This window comes from Staurois parvus, unplaced genomic scaffold (genome assembly GCF_062004578.1).
Source record: "Staurois parvus isolate SC_StPar_1 unplaced genomic scaffold, SC_StPar_1.0 ptg000298l, whole genome shotgun sequence".
Lineage (NCBI taxonomy): Eukaryota > Metazoa > Chordata > Amphibia > Anura > Ranidae > Staurois > Staurois parvus.
The window spans coordinates 3,441,364-3,461,134 of record NW_028318094.1 but is presented as its reverse complement, the minus strand read 5'-3'; positions in this window follow the sequence as shown (position 1 = coordinate 3,461,134).

Below are 19,771 nucleotides of genomic sequence, written 5' to 3'. Positions count from 1 at the left end.
GTGTGTGAGGAGACCTGAAAGTGGCACATGGCAGAGTGTGGCGATGGAGACAGCAGCAATGGGAGGCCGTACAGGGACCCATGAGAGACTCTGGACTTGGCAGCAGCATGAGGAGGCGGTATAGGGGCCCATGGCAGATTAGGGGCCTGGCAGCAGCAATGGGAGGCCCGTAATCTGCCAGCACCCTATGTCAAAAAATTCTACACACCAGCAGTGTGTGAGGAGACCTGAAAGTGGCACATGGCAGAGTGTGGCGATGGAGACAGCAGCAATGGGAGGCCGTACAGGGACCCATGAGAGACTCTGGACCTGGCAGCAGCATGAGGAGGCGGTATATAGGGGCCTATGGCAGATTAGGGGCCTGGCAGCAGCTATAGGAGGCCCGTAATCTGCCAGCACCCTATGTCAAAAAATTCTACACACCAGCAGTGTGAGGAGACCTGAAAGTGGCACATGGCAGAGTGTGGCGATGGAGACAGCAGCAATGGGAGGCCGTACAGGGACCCATGAGAGACTCTGGACCTGGCAGCAGCATGAGGAGGCGGTATATAGGGGCCTATGGCAGATTAGGGGCCTGGCAGCAGCTATGGGAGGCCCGTAATCTGCCAGCACCCTATGTCAAAAAATTCTACACACCAGCAGTGTGTGAGGAGACCTGAAAGTGGCACATGGCAGAGTGTGGCGATGGAGACAGCAGCAATGGGAGGCCGTACAGGGACCCATGAGAGACTCTGGACTTGGCAGCAGCATGAGGAGGTGGTATAGGGGCCCATGGCAGATTAGGGGCCTGGCAGCAGCAATGGGAGGCCCGTAATCTGCCAGCACCCTATGTCAAAAAATTCTACACACCAGCAGTGTGTGAGGAGACCTGAAAGTGGCACATGGCAGAGTGTGGCGATGGAGACAGCAGCAATGGGAGGCCGTACAGGGACCCATGAGAGACTCTGGACCTGGCAGCAGCATGAGGAGGCGGTATATAGGGGCCTATGGCAGATTAGGGGCCTGGCAGCAGCAATGGGAGGCCCGTAATCTGCCAGCACCCTATGTCAAAAAATTCTACACACCAGCAGTGTGTGAGGAGACCTGAAAGTGGCACATGGCAGAGTGTGGCGATGGAGACAGCAGCAATGGGAGGCCGTACAGGGACCCATGAGAGACCCTGGACTTGGCAGCAGCATGAGGAGGCGGTATAGGGGCCCATGGCAGATTAGGGGCCTGGCAGCAGCAATGGGAGGCCCGTAATCTGCCAGCACCCTATGTCAAAAAATTCTACACACCAGCAGTGTGTGAGGAGACCTGAAAGTGGCACATGGCAGAGTGTGGCGATGGAGACAGCAGCAATGGGAGGCCGTACAGGGACCCATGAGAGACTCTGGACCTGGCAGCAGCATGAGGAGGCGGTATATAGGGGCCTATGGCAGATTAGGGGCCTGGCAGCAGCTATGGGAGGCCCGTAATCTGCCAGCACCCTATGTCAAAAAATTCTACACACCAGCAGTGTGTGAGGAGACCTGAAAGTGGCACATGGCAGAGTGTGGCGATGGAGACAGCAGCAATGGGAGGCCGTACAGGGACCCATGAGAGACTCTGGACCTGGCAGCAGCATGAGGAGGCGGTATATAGGGGCCTATGGCAGATTAGGGGCCTGGCAGCAGCTATAGGAGGCCCGTAATCTGCCAGCACCCTATGTCAAAAAATTCTACACACCAGCAGTGTGAGGAGACCTGAAAGTGGCACATGGCAGAGTGTGGCGATGGAGACAGCAGCAATGGGAGGCCGTACAGGGACCCATGAGAGACCCTGGACTTGGCAGCAGCATGAGGAGGCGGTATAGGGGCCCATGGCAGATTAGGGGCCTGGCAGCAGCAATGGGAGGCCCGTAATCTGCCAGCACCCTATGTCAAAAAATTCTACACACCAGCAGTGTGTGAGGAGACCTGAAAGTGGCACATGGCAGAGTGTGGCGATGGAGACAGCAGCAATGGGAGGCCGTACAGGGACCCATGAGAGACCCTGGACTTGGCAGCAGCATGAGGAGGCGGTATAGGGGCCCATGGCAGATTAGGGGCCTGGCAGCAGCAATGGGAGGCCCTTAATCTGCCAGCACCCTATGTCAAAAAATTCTACACACCAGCAGTGTGTGAGGAGACCTGAAAGTGGCACATGGCAGAGTGTGGCGATGGAGACAGCAGCAATGGGAGGCCGTACAGGGACCCATGAGAGACTCTGGACCTGGCAGCAGCATGAGGAGGCGGTATATAGGGGCCTATGGCAGATTAGGGGCCTGGCAGCAGCTATAGGAGGCCCGTAATCTGCCAGCACCCTATGTCAAAAAATTCTACACACCAGCAGTGTGAGGAGACCTGAAAGTGGCACATGGCAGAGTGTGGCGATGGAGACAGCAGCAATGGGAGGCCGTACAGGGAACCATGAGAGACTCTGGACCTGGCAGCAGCATGAGGAGGCGGTATATAGGGGCCTATGGCAGATTAGGGGCCTGGCAGCAGCTATAGGAGGCCCATAATCTGCCAGCACCCTATGTTAAAAAATTCAACACACCAGCAGTGTGAGGAGACCTGAAAGTGGCACATGGCATGAGACACTGTGGACCTGGCAGCAGCATGAGGAGGCGGTATATAGGGGCCCATGGCAGATTAGGGGCCTGGCAGCAGCTATGGGAGGCCCGTAATCTGCCAGCACCCTATGTCAAAAAATTCTACACACCAGCAGTGTGTGAGGAGACCTGAAAGTGGCACATGGCAGAGTGTGGCGATGGAGACAGCAGCAATGGGAGGCCGTACAGGGACCCATGAGAGACTCTGGACTTGGCAGCAGCATGAGGAGGCGGTATAGGGACCCATGGCAGATTAGGGGCCTGGCAGCAGCATTGGGAGGCCCGTAATCTGCCAGCACCCTGTGTCAAAAAATTCTACACACCAGCAGTGTGTGAGGAGACCTGAAAGTGGCACATGGCAGAGTGTGGCGATGGAGACAGCAGCAATGGGAGGCCGCACAGGGACCCATGAGAGACTCTGGACCTGGCAGCAGCATGAGGAGGCGGTATATAGGGGCCTATGGCAGATTAGGGGCCTGGCAGCAGCTATGGGAGGCCCGTAATCTGCCAGCACCCTATGTCAAAAAATTCTACACACCAGCAGTGTGTGAGGAGACCTGAAAGTGGCACATGGCAGAGTGTGGCGATGGAGACAGCAGCAATGGGAGGCCGTACAGGGACCCATGAGAGACCCTGGACTTGGCAGCAGCATGAGGAGGCGGTATAGGGGCCCATGGCAGATTAGGGGCCTGGCAGCAGCAATGGGAGGCCCATAATCTGCCAGCACCCTATGTCAAAAAATTCTACACACCAGCAGTGTGTGAGGAGACCTGAAAGTGGCACATGGCAGAGTGTGGCGATGGAGACAGCAGCAATGGGAGGCCGTACAGGGACCCATGAGAGACTCTGGACCTGGCAGCAGCATGAGGAGGCGGTATATAGGGGCCTATGGCAGATTAGGGGCCTGGCAGCAGCTATGGGAGGCCCGTAATCTGCCAGCACCCTATGTCAAAAAATTCTACACACCAGCAGTGTGTGAGGAGACCTGAAAGTGGCACATGGCAGAGTGTGGCGATGGAGACAGCAGCAATGGGAGGCCGTACAGGGACCCATGAGAGACCCTGGACTTGGCAGCAGCATGAGGAGGCGGTATAGGGGCCCATGGCAGATTAGGGGCCTGGCAGCAGCAATGGGAGGCCCGTAATCTGCCAGCACCCTATGTCAAAAAATTCTACACACCAGCAGTGTGTGAGGAGACCTGAAAGTGGCACATGGCAGAGTGTGGCGATGGAGACAGCAGCAATGGGAGGCCGTACAGGGACCCATGAGAGACTCTGGACCTGGCAGCAGCATGAGGAGGTGGTATATAGGGGCCTATGGCAGATTAGGGGCCTGGCAGCAGCTATGGGAGGCCCGTAATCTGCCAGCACCCTATGTCAAAAAATTCTACACACCAGCAGTGTGTGAGGAGACCTGAAAGTGGCACATGGCAGAGTGTGGCGATGGAGACAGCAGCAATGGGAGGCCGTACAGGGACCCATGAGAGACTCTGGACCTGGCAGCAGCATGAGGAGGCGGTATATAGGGGCCTATGGCAGATTAGGGGCCTGGCAGCAGCTATAGGAGGCCCGTAATCTGCCAGCACCCTATGTCAAAAAATTCTACACACCAGCAGTGTGAGGAGACCTGAAAGTGGCACATGGCAGAGTGTGGCGATGGAGACAGCAGCAATGGGAGGCCGTACAGGGACCCATGAGAGACCCTGGACTTGGCAGCAGCATGAGGAGGCGGTATAGGGGCCCATGGCAGATTAGGGGCCTGGCAGCAGCAATGGGAGGCCCGTAATCTGCCAGCACCCTATGTCAAAAAATTCAACACACCAGCAGTGTGTGAGGAGACCTCAAAGTGGCACATGTTTGAGGCATGATTCATGGCGGATTTAGTCAGTTGTGTCAGGAACTGGTGGTTTGAAATCCAGACTAATCCACGCCTGATTCATTTTCACAAACGTGAGTCTCTCCACACTTTGGGTGGACAGTCGTGTCCTCCGCGGAGTTACAATACCTCCTGCCGCACTAAACACGCGCTCCGATGCCACGCTACTGGCCGGGCATGACAGCCTTTCAAGGGCAAATTCAGCTAGTTGGGGCCAAAGGTCAAGTTTCGTTGACCAGTAGTCAAGGGGATTGTCTACCTCGGTTGGCAGGGTGCTGTCCAAGTAGGCCCAAGCCTGTTGTTTGAGGTCCTGCTCCAGGTCCACCTGATGCTGCTGCTGCTGCTGCGGCTGGTTAGTAGTTTCCTCACTGCGCTGGTGAAGAAAGCTACTCATCATCGACTGCAGACTGAGGCAGCCGCTGCTGGTGGAGCTGCCACTGCTCCTACCACCCCACCCCTCCCCTGCTACCATGGCAGCGGAACGCGAGCGCACAGGGCCCACAGTGTCTGAGGATGGACGTTGGCGCACAAAGGCAGAGACCAACTGACTACATAGGTGGTTTTTATAGTACGTTATTTTGGCCTCCCTCTCAGCAGGTGTGAAAAAGGCCACCATTTTTGAACGGTAGCGAGGGTCCAACAAGGTGGACAGCCAAAAGTCATCCCTCTGTCTGATGGTTATTATTCGGCTGTCGCTACGCAAGCAACCGAGCATGCTATGGGCCATTTGTGCCAAGGAATGCGAGGGACTCCCTGCCTCCATCTCCACAGCATACTGCCACGGTGCGTCTGGGTCCTCTGTCTCCTCCTCCTCCTCCTCTACCAGATGCTCCTGCTCCTCCACTCCTGTCCGCTGAGTGGAAAAACCTCCCATTTCACTCAATAATTCCTGAGCACAAATGTCCTCCTCTACCTCCTCCTCTTCTTCCTGTCCTGCCCCCACAGGGGTCATGTGGCGTTGAGATCTGTGCGCCACGTCTACCGCACCCTGACCAGCCATTGTTAACAGCATTTGTTCAAGGACGTGCAACAGAGGAATGACGTCGTTCATCCCATAGTCCTGCCGACTCACGAATAGCGTGGCCTCCTCAAAGGGCCTGAGCAAGCGGCAGGTGTCACGCATGAGCTGCCAATGGCTGACATCGAAGTTACACAGGGGAGTACCTTTATCCGCTTGTAACATCAGGAAATCGGTGATGGCCTTTCGCTGCTCGTAAAGGCGGTCTAACATGTGTAGGGTTGAATTCCACCTTGTTGCAACGTCGCAGATCAGGCGATGATGTGGAATTCCGTTCTGCCGCTGCAGCTCAAGGAGGGTGTGCTTTGCGGTGTAGGAATGGCTGAAATGCATGCAAAGTTTACGTGACATTTTAAGGATGTCTTGCAGTGGGATGGTGGATTTTAGGAACCGCTTGACAACCAGATTGAACACGTGAGCCATGCATGGCGCATGGCACAACCTTCCTTGACGCAGAGCAGACACCATGTTCTTTCCGTTGTCGGTCAACATGGTTCCGATTTTCAGTTTGCGCGGAGACAGCCATCTGTCGATTTCTCTGTTCATTACACTCAGAAGTTCCTCCCCTGTGTGACTACGTTCGCCAAGGCATACCAGGTGCAGAACAGCGTGACACCGTTGCGCCCTGCACATGTGATATGCCGGTCGGGTAATGGGACTTGGCACGGGGGTGGCGGCTGAGGACACGGCGGAAGAAGAGGTGGTAGAGGCGGACATCTTTGCCGGACCAAGGACGTGCAAACGTGGAGGCAAAAGCGGCGTGACCTGTCCAAGTTGCTGGTGCGGCTGTGACGGCACCACGTTCACCCAGTGGGCCGTAAATGATATGTACTGTCCCTGACCGTAGTTACAGCTCCACACGTCGGCGCTGCAGTGCACTTTGGCAGAGACCGACATGCTCAAAGACTGGCCCACCATGTCTTCTACATGTGAATGCAGGGCTGGCACTGCCTTTTTGGCGAAGAAATGACGGCTTGGCACTCTCCACCGCGGCGCGGCACAAGCCATCATTTCTCTGAAAGGTGCTGAGTCCACCACTTGGAAAGGGAGGGACTGCAGCACCAGCAACTTGGACAGGAGGACGTTCAGCTTTTGCACCGTCGGGTGCGTGCTCGCAAACTGTTGTCTCTTGGAAACGGATTCCAAGAAAGACTGCTGACGGAATCCGTGAAGAGGAGTAGCAGGAGAAGGAGCATCTGAACGAGCGGAAGATGCCAACGAGCGACAACTCCCCTCAGCAGAGGTGTTGGAGCCTTGACTGGCTGATGGAGGGCGATTGACGTCGGGTGACGGAGCAAGTAACGGAGCGGGTGATGGAGCGGGGGCTGGGGCGGGCAGAACCGCCGTATCTTTATCACGGTTTTCCCAGGCCACCAAATGGCGACGCTGCATATGCTGCCGCAACGCTGTAGTCCCAACATGGGCCCCCTGGCCACGCTTGACTTTCTGGCCACATAGTCGACATACGGCTACGTTTACTTCCTCGGGCAGCTTGACGAAAAATTGCCACACCGCCGAGTAGGAAACTTTGCCCCCGATACTCCTCACTGGCTGACTGCTGCTTCCTCCGTGCACACCGGCACCACTACTGGCCGTGGTGGTAGGCTGCAGTGGAGCTGGTGCTCTACTCCGTGGCCGTTTGGCTCCACTGACACTGCTTCCACTGACACTGCTGCGACCCTGCTGCTGTCTCCTGGGCAACCCACCGACTGTTTCGCTCACTGCCAAGCTGCCACCCTCTTCTCCTGATGATGCGGAAGAAATTGCCTGATGACGACGAGGCTGCCAAGTGCGATCAACCTCCTCATCATCAAGTAGGGTCTCCGCCTCACTACTAGCCCCCTCGGCTGCATCTGGGTCAGGAGACAGACCTGTCTCTAGACCGGCTACCGGGCCACTCTCCTCGCCACTACTTCTTCGCCTGGCTGCTGAAAAGGCGGATGTCTCCCCCCGTTCCTGACCGCCCTCTGTTAGCTCTTCCTCACTGTACAGTGGGGCTGAGCCCACAGCATGCGATACTTCGCTTGGTGAGGGAACACCAAAGGACAGGGGCAGGTAGAGGACACGTGATTTCAGTGGGCTTGCTCCCGGGCCATGCCAACTAACGGTTGTGTCTGACGTACCCACCGACCGTTGCCTGTAGGTGTCAGAGGTGACCTGGGAAGAGGAAGACGACCGAGCCAACCAATCGATGACGGCAGGGTTGTCGGTGGAGACACGACCGCTGGATGACACCGGGAGCACTGGCCTCTGGCTGCGAATAGTGCTGCCTCAAACCCTTCCTCTGCTGCCACGTCTGCTCGCTCCTAAAACATTGCCTCCTCTGCCACTCCTCTGCATGTTGTCTGACATACTCTTTAATTAAACGATTATGTGTCCCTGAGTAACAATTCTGTGTCCCTGAGTAACAATTCTGTGTCTGTGCGAGTAACAATTCTGTGGCCCTAAGTAACAGTTCTGTGGCCCTCAGTAACAATTCTGTGTCCCTGATTAACGTTTCTGTGGCCCCAAGTAACAGTTCTGTGGCCCTCAGTAACAATTCTGTGTCTGTGCGAGTAACAATTCTGTGTCTGTGCGAGTAACAATTCTGTGGCCCTCAGTAACAATTCTGTGTCCCTGATTAATGTTTCTGTGGCCCCAAGTAACAGTTCTGTGGCCCTCAGTAACAATTCTGTGTCTGTGCGAGTAACAATTCTGTGTCTGTGCGAGTAACAATTCTGTGGCCCTAAGTAACAGTTCTGTGGCCCTCAGTAACAGTTCTGTGTCCCTGAGTAACAATTCTGTGTCTGTGCGAGTAACAATTCTGTGTCTGTGCGAGTAACAATTCTGTGGCCCTAAGTAACGGTTCTGTGGCCCTCAGTAACAGTTCTGTGTCCCTGTGTAACAATTCTGTGTCTGTGCGAGTAACAATTCTGTGGCCCTAAGTAACAGTTCTGTGGCCCTCAGTAACAATTCTGTGTCCCTGATTAACGTTTCTGTGGCCCCAAGTAACAGTTCTGTGGCCCTCAGTAACAATTCTGTGTCTGTGCGAGTAACAATTCTGTGTCTGTGCGAGTAACAATTCTGTGGCCCTAAGTAACAGCTCTGTGGCCCTCAGTAACAATTCTGTGTCCCTGATTAACGTTTCTGTGGCCCCAAGTAACAGTTCTGTGGCCCTCAGTAACAATTCTGTGTCTGTGCGAGTAAGAATTCTGTGTCTGTGCGAGTAACAATTCTGTGGCCCTAACAGTTCTGTGGCCCTCAGTAACAATTCTGTGTCCCTGATTAACGTTTCTGTGGCCCCAAGTAACAGTTCTGTGGCCCTCAGTAACAATTCTGTGTCTGTGCGAGTAACAATTCTGTGTCTGTGCGAGTAACAATTCTGTGGCCCTAAGTAACAGCTCTGTGGCCCTCAGTAACAATTCTGTGTCCCTGATTAACGTTTCTGTGGCCCCAAGTAACAGTTCTGTGGCCCTCAGTAACAATTCTGTGTCTGTGCGAGTAACAATTCTGTGGCCCTAATTAACAGTTCTGTGGCCCTCAGTAACAATTCTGTGTCCCTGATTAACTTTTCTGTGGCCTCAAGTAACAGTTCTGTGGCCCTCAGTAACAATTCTGTGTCTGTGCGAGTAACAATTCTGTGGCCCTAAGTGACGGTTCTGTGGCCCTCAGTAACAGTTCTGTGTCCCTGTGTAACAATTCTGTGTCTGTGCGAGTAACAATTCTGTGGCCCTAAGTAACAGTTCTGTGGCCCTCAGTAACAATTCTGTGTCCCTGATTAACGTTTCTGTGGCCCCAAGTAACAGTTCTGTGGCCCTCAGTAACAATTCTGTGTCTGTGCGAGTAACAATTCTGTGGCCCTAAGTAACAGTTCTGTGGCCCTCAGTAACAATTCTGTGTCCCTGATTAACGTTTCTGTGGCCCCAAGTAACAGTTCTGTGGCCCTCAGTAACAATTCTGTGTCTGTGCGAGTAACAATTCTGTGTCTGTGCGAGTAACAATTCTGTGGCCCTAACTAACAGTTCTGTGGCCCATAAGTAACAGTTCTGTGTCCCTGAGTAACAATTCTGTGTCTGTGCGAGTAAGAATTCTGTGTCTCTGCGAGCAACAATTCTGTGGCCCTAAGTAACAGTTCTGTGGCCCTCAGTAACAGTTCTGTGTCCCTGAGTAACAATTCTGTGTCTGTGCGAGTAACAATTCTGTGTCTGTGCGAGTAACAATTCTTTGTCTGTGCGAGTAACAATTCTGTGTCTGTGCGAGTAACAATTCTGTGGCCCTAAGTAACGGTTCTGTGGCCCTCAGTAACAGTTCTGTGTCCCTGTGTAACAATTCTGTGTCTGTGCGAGTAACAATTCTGTGGCCCTAAGTAACAGTTCTGTGGCCCTCAGTAACAATTCTGTGTCTGTGCGAGTAACAATTCTGTGTCTGTGCGAGTAACAATTCTGTGGCCCTAAGTAACTGTTCTGTGGCCCTCAGTAACAATTCTGTGTCCCTGATTAACGTTTCTGTGGCCCCAAGTAACAGTTCTGTGGCTCTCAGTAACAATTCTGTGTCTGTGCGAGTAACAATTCTGTGTCTGTGCGAGTAACAATTCTGTGGCCCTAACAGTTCTGTGGCCCTCAGTAACAATTCTGTGTCCCTGATTAACGTTTCTGTGGCCCCAAGTAACAGTTCTGTGGCCCTCAGTAACAATTCTGTGTCTGTGCGAGTAACAATTCTGTGGCCCTAACTAACAGTTCTGTGGCCCTAAGTAACAGTTCTGTGTCCCTGAGTAACAATTCTGTGTCTGTGCGAGTAAGAATTCTGTGTCTGTGCGAGCAACAATTCTGTGGCCCTAAGTAACAGTTCTGTGGCCCTCAGTAACAGTTCTGTGTCCCTGAGTAACAATTCTGTGTCTGTGCGAGTAACAATTCTGTGTCTGTGCGAGTAACAATTCTGTGTCTGTGCGAGTAACAATTCTGTGGCCCTAAGTAACGGTTCTGTGGCCCTCAGTAACAGTTCTGTGTCCCTGTGTAACAATTCTGTGTCTGTGCGAGTAACAATTCTGTGGCCCTAAGTAACAGTTCTGTGGCCCTCAGTAACAATTCTGTGTCCCTGATTAACGTTTCTGTGGCCCCAAGTAACAGTTCTGTGGCCCTCAGTAACAATTCTGTGTCTGTGCGAGTAACAATTCTGTGTCTGTGCGAGTAACAATTCTGTGTCTGTGCGAGTAACAATTCTGTGGCCCTAAGTAACGGTTCTGTGGCCCTCAGTAACAGTTCTGTGTCCCTGTGTAACAATTCTGTGTCTGTGCGAGTAACAATTCTGTGGCCCTAAGTAACGGTTCTGTGGCCCTCAGTAACAGTTCTGTGTCCCTGTGTAACAATTCTGTGTCTGTGCGAGTAACAATTCTGTGGCCCTAAGTAACAGTTCTGTGGCCCTCAGTAACAATTCTGTGTCCCTGATTAACGTTTCTGTGGCCCCAAGTAACAGTTCTGTGGCCCTCAGTAACAATTCTGTGTCTGTGCCAGTAACAATTCTGTGTCTGTGCGAGTAACAATTCTGTGTCTGTGCGAGTAACAATTCTGTGGCCCTAAGTAACGGTTCTGTGGCCCTCAGTAACAGTTCTGTGTCCCTGTGTAACAATTCTGTGTCTGTGCGAGTAACAATTCTGTGGCCCTAAGTAACAGTTCTGTGGCCCTCAGTAACAATTCTGTGTCTGTGCGAGTAACAATTCTGTGTCTGTGCGAGTAACAATTCTGTGGCCCTAAGTAACAGTTCTGTGGCCCTCAGTAACAATTCTGTGTCTGTCCCTGAGTAACAATTCTGTGGCCCTAACTAAAGTTTCTGTGGCCCTAAGTAACAATTCTCTGGCACTCAGTAACAATTCTGTCTGTCCCTGAGTAACAATTCTGTGGCCCTAATAACGTTTCTGTGTCCCTGAGTAACAATTCTCTGGCACTCAGTAACAATTCTGTCTGTCCCTGAGTAACAATTCTGTGGCCCTAATAACGTTTCTGTGGCCCTAAGTAACAATTCTCTGGCACTCAGTAACAATTCTGTCTGTCCCTGAGTAACAATTCTGTGGCCCTAATAACGTTTCTGTGGCCCTAAGTAACAATTCTCTGGCACTCAGTAACAATTCTGTCTGTCCCTGAGTATGAATTCTGTGGCCCTAACTAGCGTTTCTTTGTCCCTAAGTAACGATTCTGTGGCCCTAATTAACAATTCTGTGTCCCTGAGTAATAGTTCTCTGTCCCTAAGTATCGTTTCTCTGTCCCCAAGTATCGTTTCTGTGGCCCTAACTCTGTCCCTGTCCCTAATACAGAGCGGTCTGCCTCTGTTCAATGACTGCAGGCAAATGAAGAATTCCAAAATGGCCGCTATTTATAGCTCGACTATTACACAGTGCTAGCTGGCTGGCTGCTGATTGGCTGATGCGATCACATGTTGTTGAGGAATGCATTATGGGTCAGCGCGCCTTGTCTGCGCGCCTTCCCAGACATCCCCGCTCCGTCGCCGCACATGTCAGCCGCCATTTTCGGAAAAATTTCGATTCGCGCGTCCGAATTAGGCTATTTTTCGGATTCGGCGCGAATCGAAATTTTTCCGATATTCGACTCGAATTCCACTTCGGCTACTTCGATTCGCTCATCTCTAGTTATGATATTACTTCGGTCTTCCAAGGCCATAGAGATGAGCGGAGACCATCTTTCCTGCAGTCATCTCTATGGCAGACAGCCACGGACGCCAGAACTGTTCTTAGTGCTACCGATCATCCAGTTAAGCCTGAGAACCGTGACACCTCCCACCACTTCTAAAAGTGATCCAGTGGTGAATTCACCACTGGGACCTGTTTTATCGGTTAGAGAATTGCTGGTTGAAAAAAACAATACCAGGGTTTTGGAACAGTGCTGGAGCCATAACCCCAATATTCCACTTCGCACCGAGGACATCTTTTGACTATGGCCTGGTTGGGAAGCAGTATAAGTACCAACATTGGATTGATGTCAACTTCTTGATGTACCTGTACAACAGGGCTCTAGTTGGGGGAGAGAGAAACAGCACAAGATGCCTATCAATTTTGCTGAAGTACAGGGAGCATAAATATAGGCAGTGAGAGCAGACAGAGAGATGAGTTTATCAGTCATCTGCTCTCCTTTTGCAGCTCCATAACATTCAAAGCAAACATTTTGAAAGACCCCATAGTGACAATTTCTTTTTGGTGCTGAACGAGCAGAGAGCAACCACAGTGTGCAATATAGAGAAAACTGCAGATCCATACCTAGGAAAGGATCTATGCTGGAAACAATAGTAAAAAATATAAAACAGAGAGCAAAAAAGTGAGCGCTTTCAATAGACAAGTAGCTGAGGCACACAGGATAACCAAAAAATCCTCACATGAAAATAAATTAAAATAAAATGAAAGTGCAGCGCTAGAAATTAAATGTGACACAATAAAAAGTGATCAAAAAAAGTCCCAATTGTGGTGACCTAGGGTAACAATGCACACTAACCAGAAGTGCACATAAATAGTGCAGTGTAGGAAGAATGGAGTTTATAAAGTAGTCATCAGCATGGGGAGGGTAGATGTATTCCCTTGATCAATGAAGGTCCACACGATGATACAGAGCTAGGCAGAAGAAATCCACTAGATGGCAGGAAATGATCACGGCTCCACCAAAGAAAACACTGCTTCTCCACTGTACACCAACGATATCTGAGAGAAAAGATGCTCCCCACAAGGGATCAAGAAAAAATGCCCATAGTGAAGTATAGTTAAAAGGTATTTATTAAAAATAGGCAGGATGCATCCAGTATAATGGCAAAAATAACAGACAGGACTAACCATCCTGTCAGATGTAGTGGCCGCCGGAGCTCCACGATGCTCCGACGGCGTGACGTCAAGGCGTGTATAGGCTCCTCCTTACGCGTTACATGCCAAGCACATCTTCAGTGTAAAAAATATGCTGATGAGGCATTGAAATAGTGAATTTCCAGTCCACAAGGCTCTACATATTCCCCAACTTGTGTGAGCTTTGAACTCAAAAGATTAACATCCTAGAGTAGAAAACTATTCCCTAAACTGGTATACAGTAATGCTTAAGCAGAACATTGTAGGTCATTTACTGAAAGAGACTCGGGTGGATTTACTAAAACTGGTGCACTCAGAATCTGGTGCAGCTGTGCATGGTAGCCAATCAGCTTCTGACCTCAGCTTACTGTTTGATCTTCTATGAATAACCTGGCTTGCCACCAGACGCTGCTTCCTTTATTGGCTCCTCATCTGTGCATGACCCTGGTTTGTCACTGGACCCTGCCTCTGTTACTACTGCCTTCCTCTGTATGACCCTGGCCTTGCTCCTGACCATGCCTCCTCTTTTAGTTGTCTGACCATGTATGACCTTGGCTCAACTTCCAGATTATATATTCCTGCCTTCTAAGGTCAGATCATTGCTACCATACCTATCAGATCTGTTTCTGGTCCTAGCCTGCCCTTCCATGCTACCAGAGCTTGGGCTGCCTACCACAGATCATGAGGTGTCCTTCTGCTGCATCATTCACCATCTCTGCAGACCACCTCTACTGATCATCATCTGCTATCTAGGTCTCCAGCACCTGTGCTACCCTGAGCCTGGCACTGTTGTGCTCACATTCAAATGTGTTTGGACCAGAGCCACAAGGGAATCCTTCTCATCACTTTGGCCTCCACCAAGCTAGGTGAATGAAAGATTCACTGCAGTGACTTGTTCCTGGTCAGAAGGCACAATTTTAAATTCCAATCAGGCCAACGAGGACCACAAAGCAAGCATCTTATGCTGTGCTCTCTCTTTAGATATTCTGCTCTAGGTACCTTATGTTATGTTCTAAAGAGGACCTTTCATCAAAAATCACGGAGTAGCTATGCAGTAGCCACTCCCCCTGTAGTAATGGTAGCTAAAAAGGCAACAAATCATACATGCTTTATACCTGCCTAGTTGGGGGTGACTTCCATCAGTCTCACCACAGGATCCTGGGAAAGCTAAACTTTCCAAATACACAGTGCTGAAACACATTTTCATAGGATTGGGAACCAGGATCCTGCAGTGAGGCTGAATTACATCATCCTAAAAATGTGGTTGAAAACCAGGGTGCAAGGCAGATTTTTTTTTCACACTTCTGATTTTTTTTTTCTGGTGTATTTTTAACTAATGTTTTTACAAAGGTGGGTGTATCCACCTAGTACATTGATTTTTGATGCAAGGTCCACTTTTTTTTTTAAAACAAATAAACTTGTAGTTAAAATATATAAATAAATGTTAAAAAAAAATATAAAAACTTTATAAGTAAATACATAAAACTGACCTAAAATCATTGTTGTTAGTTCATTAGGTCATCCCAGTGTCTCAAAGTTAAGCGTGGCAGTTCAGCTGCCCATGCCGAAGCGTAAATTAATTTCCTTACTAACAGGAATCAGCTACATACAGAAAAGTGGCCTTGTGTTTTGTCAATGGCTTTTGGCTCACATATAAAATGCCTTCTGACATTTTATATATGCACAGCAGAGTTGCTACATCATGGTACCCACAATTCACTGTCATAGTGTAATAGAGCAGGGCACTGACAAATATGAATTGTCATGAACTGCTGCTCCGCTGAGGGAGCACAGCAGGCTAATTGCACATCTTGTGCAGCACTTTCTCAGATTTATGTATGCACCCTGATAAAAGTCAGTATGCTTTTTATATTTAATTTGTGAATATCTACTGTAAGTAAATGTATTTTCTAACTACTGCAGTTGAAAATGACAGATCCTCTGCAGTAATAATTGGTAGGCAGAGACCATGTGATCTGGACTACCTAGCCTGGAAGCTGGGATCAGCAATTTTTTTAAACCAGAACAAAGAGAGGTACCTTTTACTTGAAGTTGAACTAATATTTTTTGACAGTTTTAAAGATTTGAAAAGTCTTCAAACTGAAATAAAAAGGTAATTTTACAAAAATTAATTTTCAGACAGGATTGTACAGCTATGATACAGTACTGTGCAAAATTCTTCGGTAGGTGTGAAAACATATTGTACATTTAGAATGCTTTCAGAAATAGAAGTACTAATATTTTATTTTTGTCAATTACCAAATCAGAAAGTAAATGAACAGAAGAGAAATCCAAACCAAATAGCTGAGTTGGTTAGCCTTGTTTCCAAGTCCTATGCACAAAAGCATAAGAACTGGGGTGCAGAAAAATGGCAGCAGGTGCTCTGGGCTGAAAAGTCAAAATTTTAAGTATTTTGCTGTAATAAGAGGTAGTTTGTTTGCAAAGGGCTGGAGAGCGGTACAATAATGAGTGTCTGCAGGCTACCGTGAAGCATGGTGGAGGTTCTTTGAAAGTTTGGGGCTGCATCTCTGCAGAGTTGGAGATTTGGTCAGAGTCAATGATGTCCTCAATGCTGAGAGATACAGGCAGATACTGATTCATCATATCATATCATTAGCGAGGTGTTTTATTGGCCCCAAATGTATTCTGCAGCAGGACAATGGCCCCAAACATACAACTAATGTAATTAATGGGAAGCTCTAGGCTCCCCCCAAATTAAAATTCAGCAGCTACAAATACTGTAGCTGACTTTTAATATAAGGACACTTACTTGTCTAGGGATCTAGCAATGTCCTCACCCGGGCCTATCCTTTAATCAGCTTCAGGTGCAGGCACCAGCATTTTAAGGGAAACCGGCAGTGAAGCCTTGTGGCTTCACAGCTGGTTTCCTACTGCGCATGCGCATAGCGCACTGCACTATGTGAATGGTCCCACAATCCTCTGGGACCTGTGAAGTGTCCCAGAAGGTTGCAGAGTAAGGAGGGGGGCCAAACTTCCAGCTCAGATCGCTGTGGTGACCTGCTTCTCCTCCCCTCCCCCACAAGGTGCCAAAGGTGGCAGTGGAGGGGGGGAGGATGAAAACAAGCTGAACTTCCCTTTTGGTTGAAGTTCAGCTTTAAGAACTATATTTAGTGTAAAGAAGAACAAAAAGTCCTGGAAGTGATGATTTGGCACCCACAGAGCCCTGATCTCAACATCATGGAGTTTGTCTGGGATTACACAAAGAGCCGGAAATATCTGAGGCAGCCTACATCCACAGAAGATCTGAAGTTAGTTCTCCAAGATGTTTGGAACAACTTACCTGCTGAGTTCCTTCACAAACTGAGTACAAGTGTACCTAGAAGAATTGATGCTGTTTTGAAGGAGAAGGGTGGTCACCCCAAATATTGATTTGGATTTCTCTTCTATTTATTTACTTTACATTTTGCTAATTGATAAATGTAAACTATTAACACTTCTATATCTGAAAGTATTCTTCATGTAAATCACTTTGTCACACCTGCCTAAGACTTTTGCACACAATTGTATATGTAAAACACAGCACTGTTACTGTTTGTAGGATGTTGATTAACCACAACATGTTCCAGTTCTGCAGTTTAGCTATCAGATTTGAGTTTAGCAAGGTGTTGTTGAACTTGTATGCTGAAGGTAGGAATGTTGTACACAGACAGACTGAAAGCAGACTACATTTCCCAGAGGAGCTAGCGAAGGGGTAGGAACTTTTATAACCAATAGCCCAGGAACTTCCTGGAGAGAGGAGAGAGACTGTGTTAGAGGGAGGACGTGTGATGGACGCTAGGCATTGCAGGCCCAGGCTGGACTGGGTTGCATCGGAGAGGTTGCAAGGAAGGACTACAAATAGCTGGCCATTCTTTACTTCACTCAAACTACAGACTACAGACTTGGTGAGAGAGTTCCAAAACCCAAACTAACTTCAGTTACCATATATCTTGTTTTCTCAGTCATATCAGTGCAGTACACTTTGCATCACAGTCTACCAACTGCAACAAAGACTTTGCTCTGAACACAGGACTACTCTTGCAGCACATGTTTCTTTGCGGACAGTGACACTGTTAATACATCTCCAACATATTATAGCCATAAAGGAGCTTGCTTCATCAAGTCAATTTCCTACCTACTGGAATACAAATTCTATTGGAGTCCACTCCCACCACTTCTTTATCTATACTGATCCTTGCCTTCACCCACTTCCAGTAAGGGACCCTTTCTTTAACTTTGCTACCATCAGTCAGGGGAGGAATTTGTCCTACTACTGTGCTTTTCATTCTTCAACAAATCTTACTCTGAAACAAAAAGGACCTTGACCTAAATGTGCACCAACTAGGGCCCCAACAAGCATGCAGAAGAGTTGTTGTTTTTTTTTCTTATTCTGGGGTGGCATTAAAGGGGACATTAACATCTGTATATTCATCTTCTAGTTAACCCCTATTCCCAGACAACTGAGAATCCAAAAGTGAGTTAGCCCAAATTCTTGATAGCCTACTACAGCTCATTTTTGGGAAAGATGTTTCAGTGTGAAAATTGGTGTTTAAACTCAGGTCCTGCAGGACATCTTGAGTTTGTTCTAAAGTGGTACTGTGTTTGATCATTTGGCTGAGTCTTGCAGAGTGTCTAGCAGCTGTTACTGTTATCTCTTTTGTGTTTGCACCATTTATTTTGCTTTGAGCTCAATACAAACACAATATTGGATCACCTTAAACTGTATGATTACTTTCCAATCATAAATAGGCAGCACTAAAATTTAAATAACACAAATTATATAAACTGATATATTAGCGCTGTGTGGCGCTGAAGTTAAATTCAAGTGTGATGAACGTCTACGGACATTATATTGTGCAGGTGGTGAACTCCAATATTAGAGTGTTACAAATAAGCACATAAGTCCCCAACTCCATATATAGGTGCAGATCGTGACTCCAGTGATGTATAAATAAGTGTAGATTGCACTAACCAGATAGCGCAATCATATGCGCATTTGAGTTTTTAAACCACTCCTGGTCCTCTGGGTATAGAAGGATGAACGTCCACAGATCAACTGGCCAACCAGCAGAAGGACAAGTAATTGTGGGATCATCAGCCTCCAGGGATCAGGAATCACTCAGCCATCCACCAGGGGGATCACACTCCATGTACCAGGTGTCATAAACAGCTATCAGAGGAACCTCTCTCAATGGCAGGTAGAAAGCAGTAGCAAAATCCACCTTAAGGGGGGGGGGGGAGGGGATTGCAATCAAACAAGCCCAAACAGAAATTTCTGATAGTGTAGTATGTATTAGAAAAAAATTGCCATGTAAAAGCAGATCCGGAAAGACATAAAGCACTCACAGTGTGAATAGAACATCAAATATGGCGCCGGCCTGAACACGCGGCCCGAGCGGCGTGACGTCGCACCCTGGCTCCTCCCTAACGCTTTTCATGCACTAGCACATTATCAAAGGGAGCGTGCCTCCATGAATGGGTGATTTAAATAGCGAACCGTGCGCATGCGTGGTAGGGTGCGCTGATGCCATTTTGGCCCGTTCGTGCATGCGCCATGTATACGCGAGCGACCATTTTATCGGTTATTCACAGACTACATTCTGTGGTGGTTTATGTAAGGATTTATTTTACTTATGAAGGGCGGTGTCCCTTTCCCTTAGATAAAATATTAGAGTGCCTACAGCCGTTAAAATACGGCAAATATTTAATGAACCAATAATTTGGACACCTTGATAATTTGATCACCACTTATTATTATACCTTGAATCCTTTTAGCCAGTATGATTTCGTACCATATACACAAAAATTGTCTTATAATAAATAAATATATAAATTTATTTATGTACAAAAATTATATATATATTAACACAAAACGCAAAAGACTGGTAATAAATGAATACTGGTACACACGATCAAAGATATACTATACCAATATTATACACAATACAATATTTCTAGATAATGATAATAAAGGTTACAATAAAATCTAGCGATAAATGTTAATTTAGAGTATCTCAGAGGTCATTTTCTCCCAAAACGTGGCCATAGGAATGGGAGAAAATATTCCCTGATAAATTATACTCTAACCAATAAAATTTAATGATTTATGCAATATGTAAATCTTTAATATGACACCAAACAATTTTAGCAGTAATAATCTGGATCTTCCTATCTATATAAACACCCAATGCAGTTATTGTCACTCTAATGCAACTATTATTACTCTAAGCAACAGAGGAAATACACAATACAATATTAGATCTAAACAGTCTCACCACACCCAGAATCTGGATTATGACGCCTCCCCAGTGGATTCAGCTGGCAATGGAACGCCTTCAGGGATGACCGCAAGGGGGCAAGTGAGAGATAGGTGGTAGTGTTGGAAAATGTAGGATGGTAGAAATACAGAGAGTTTAGAAGTTTAGTAAAGTTTCAAAAGTTTGAAAGGATT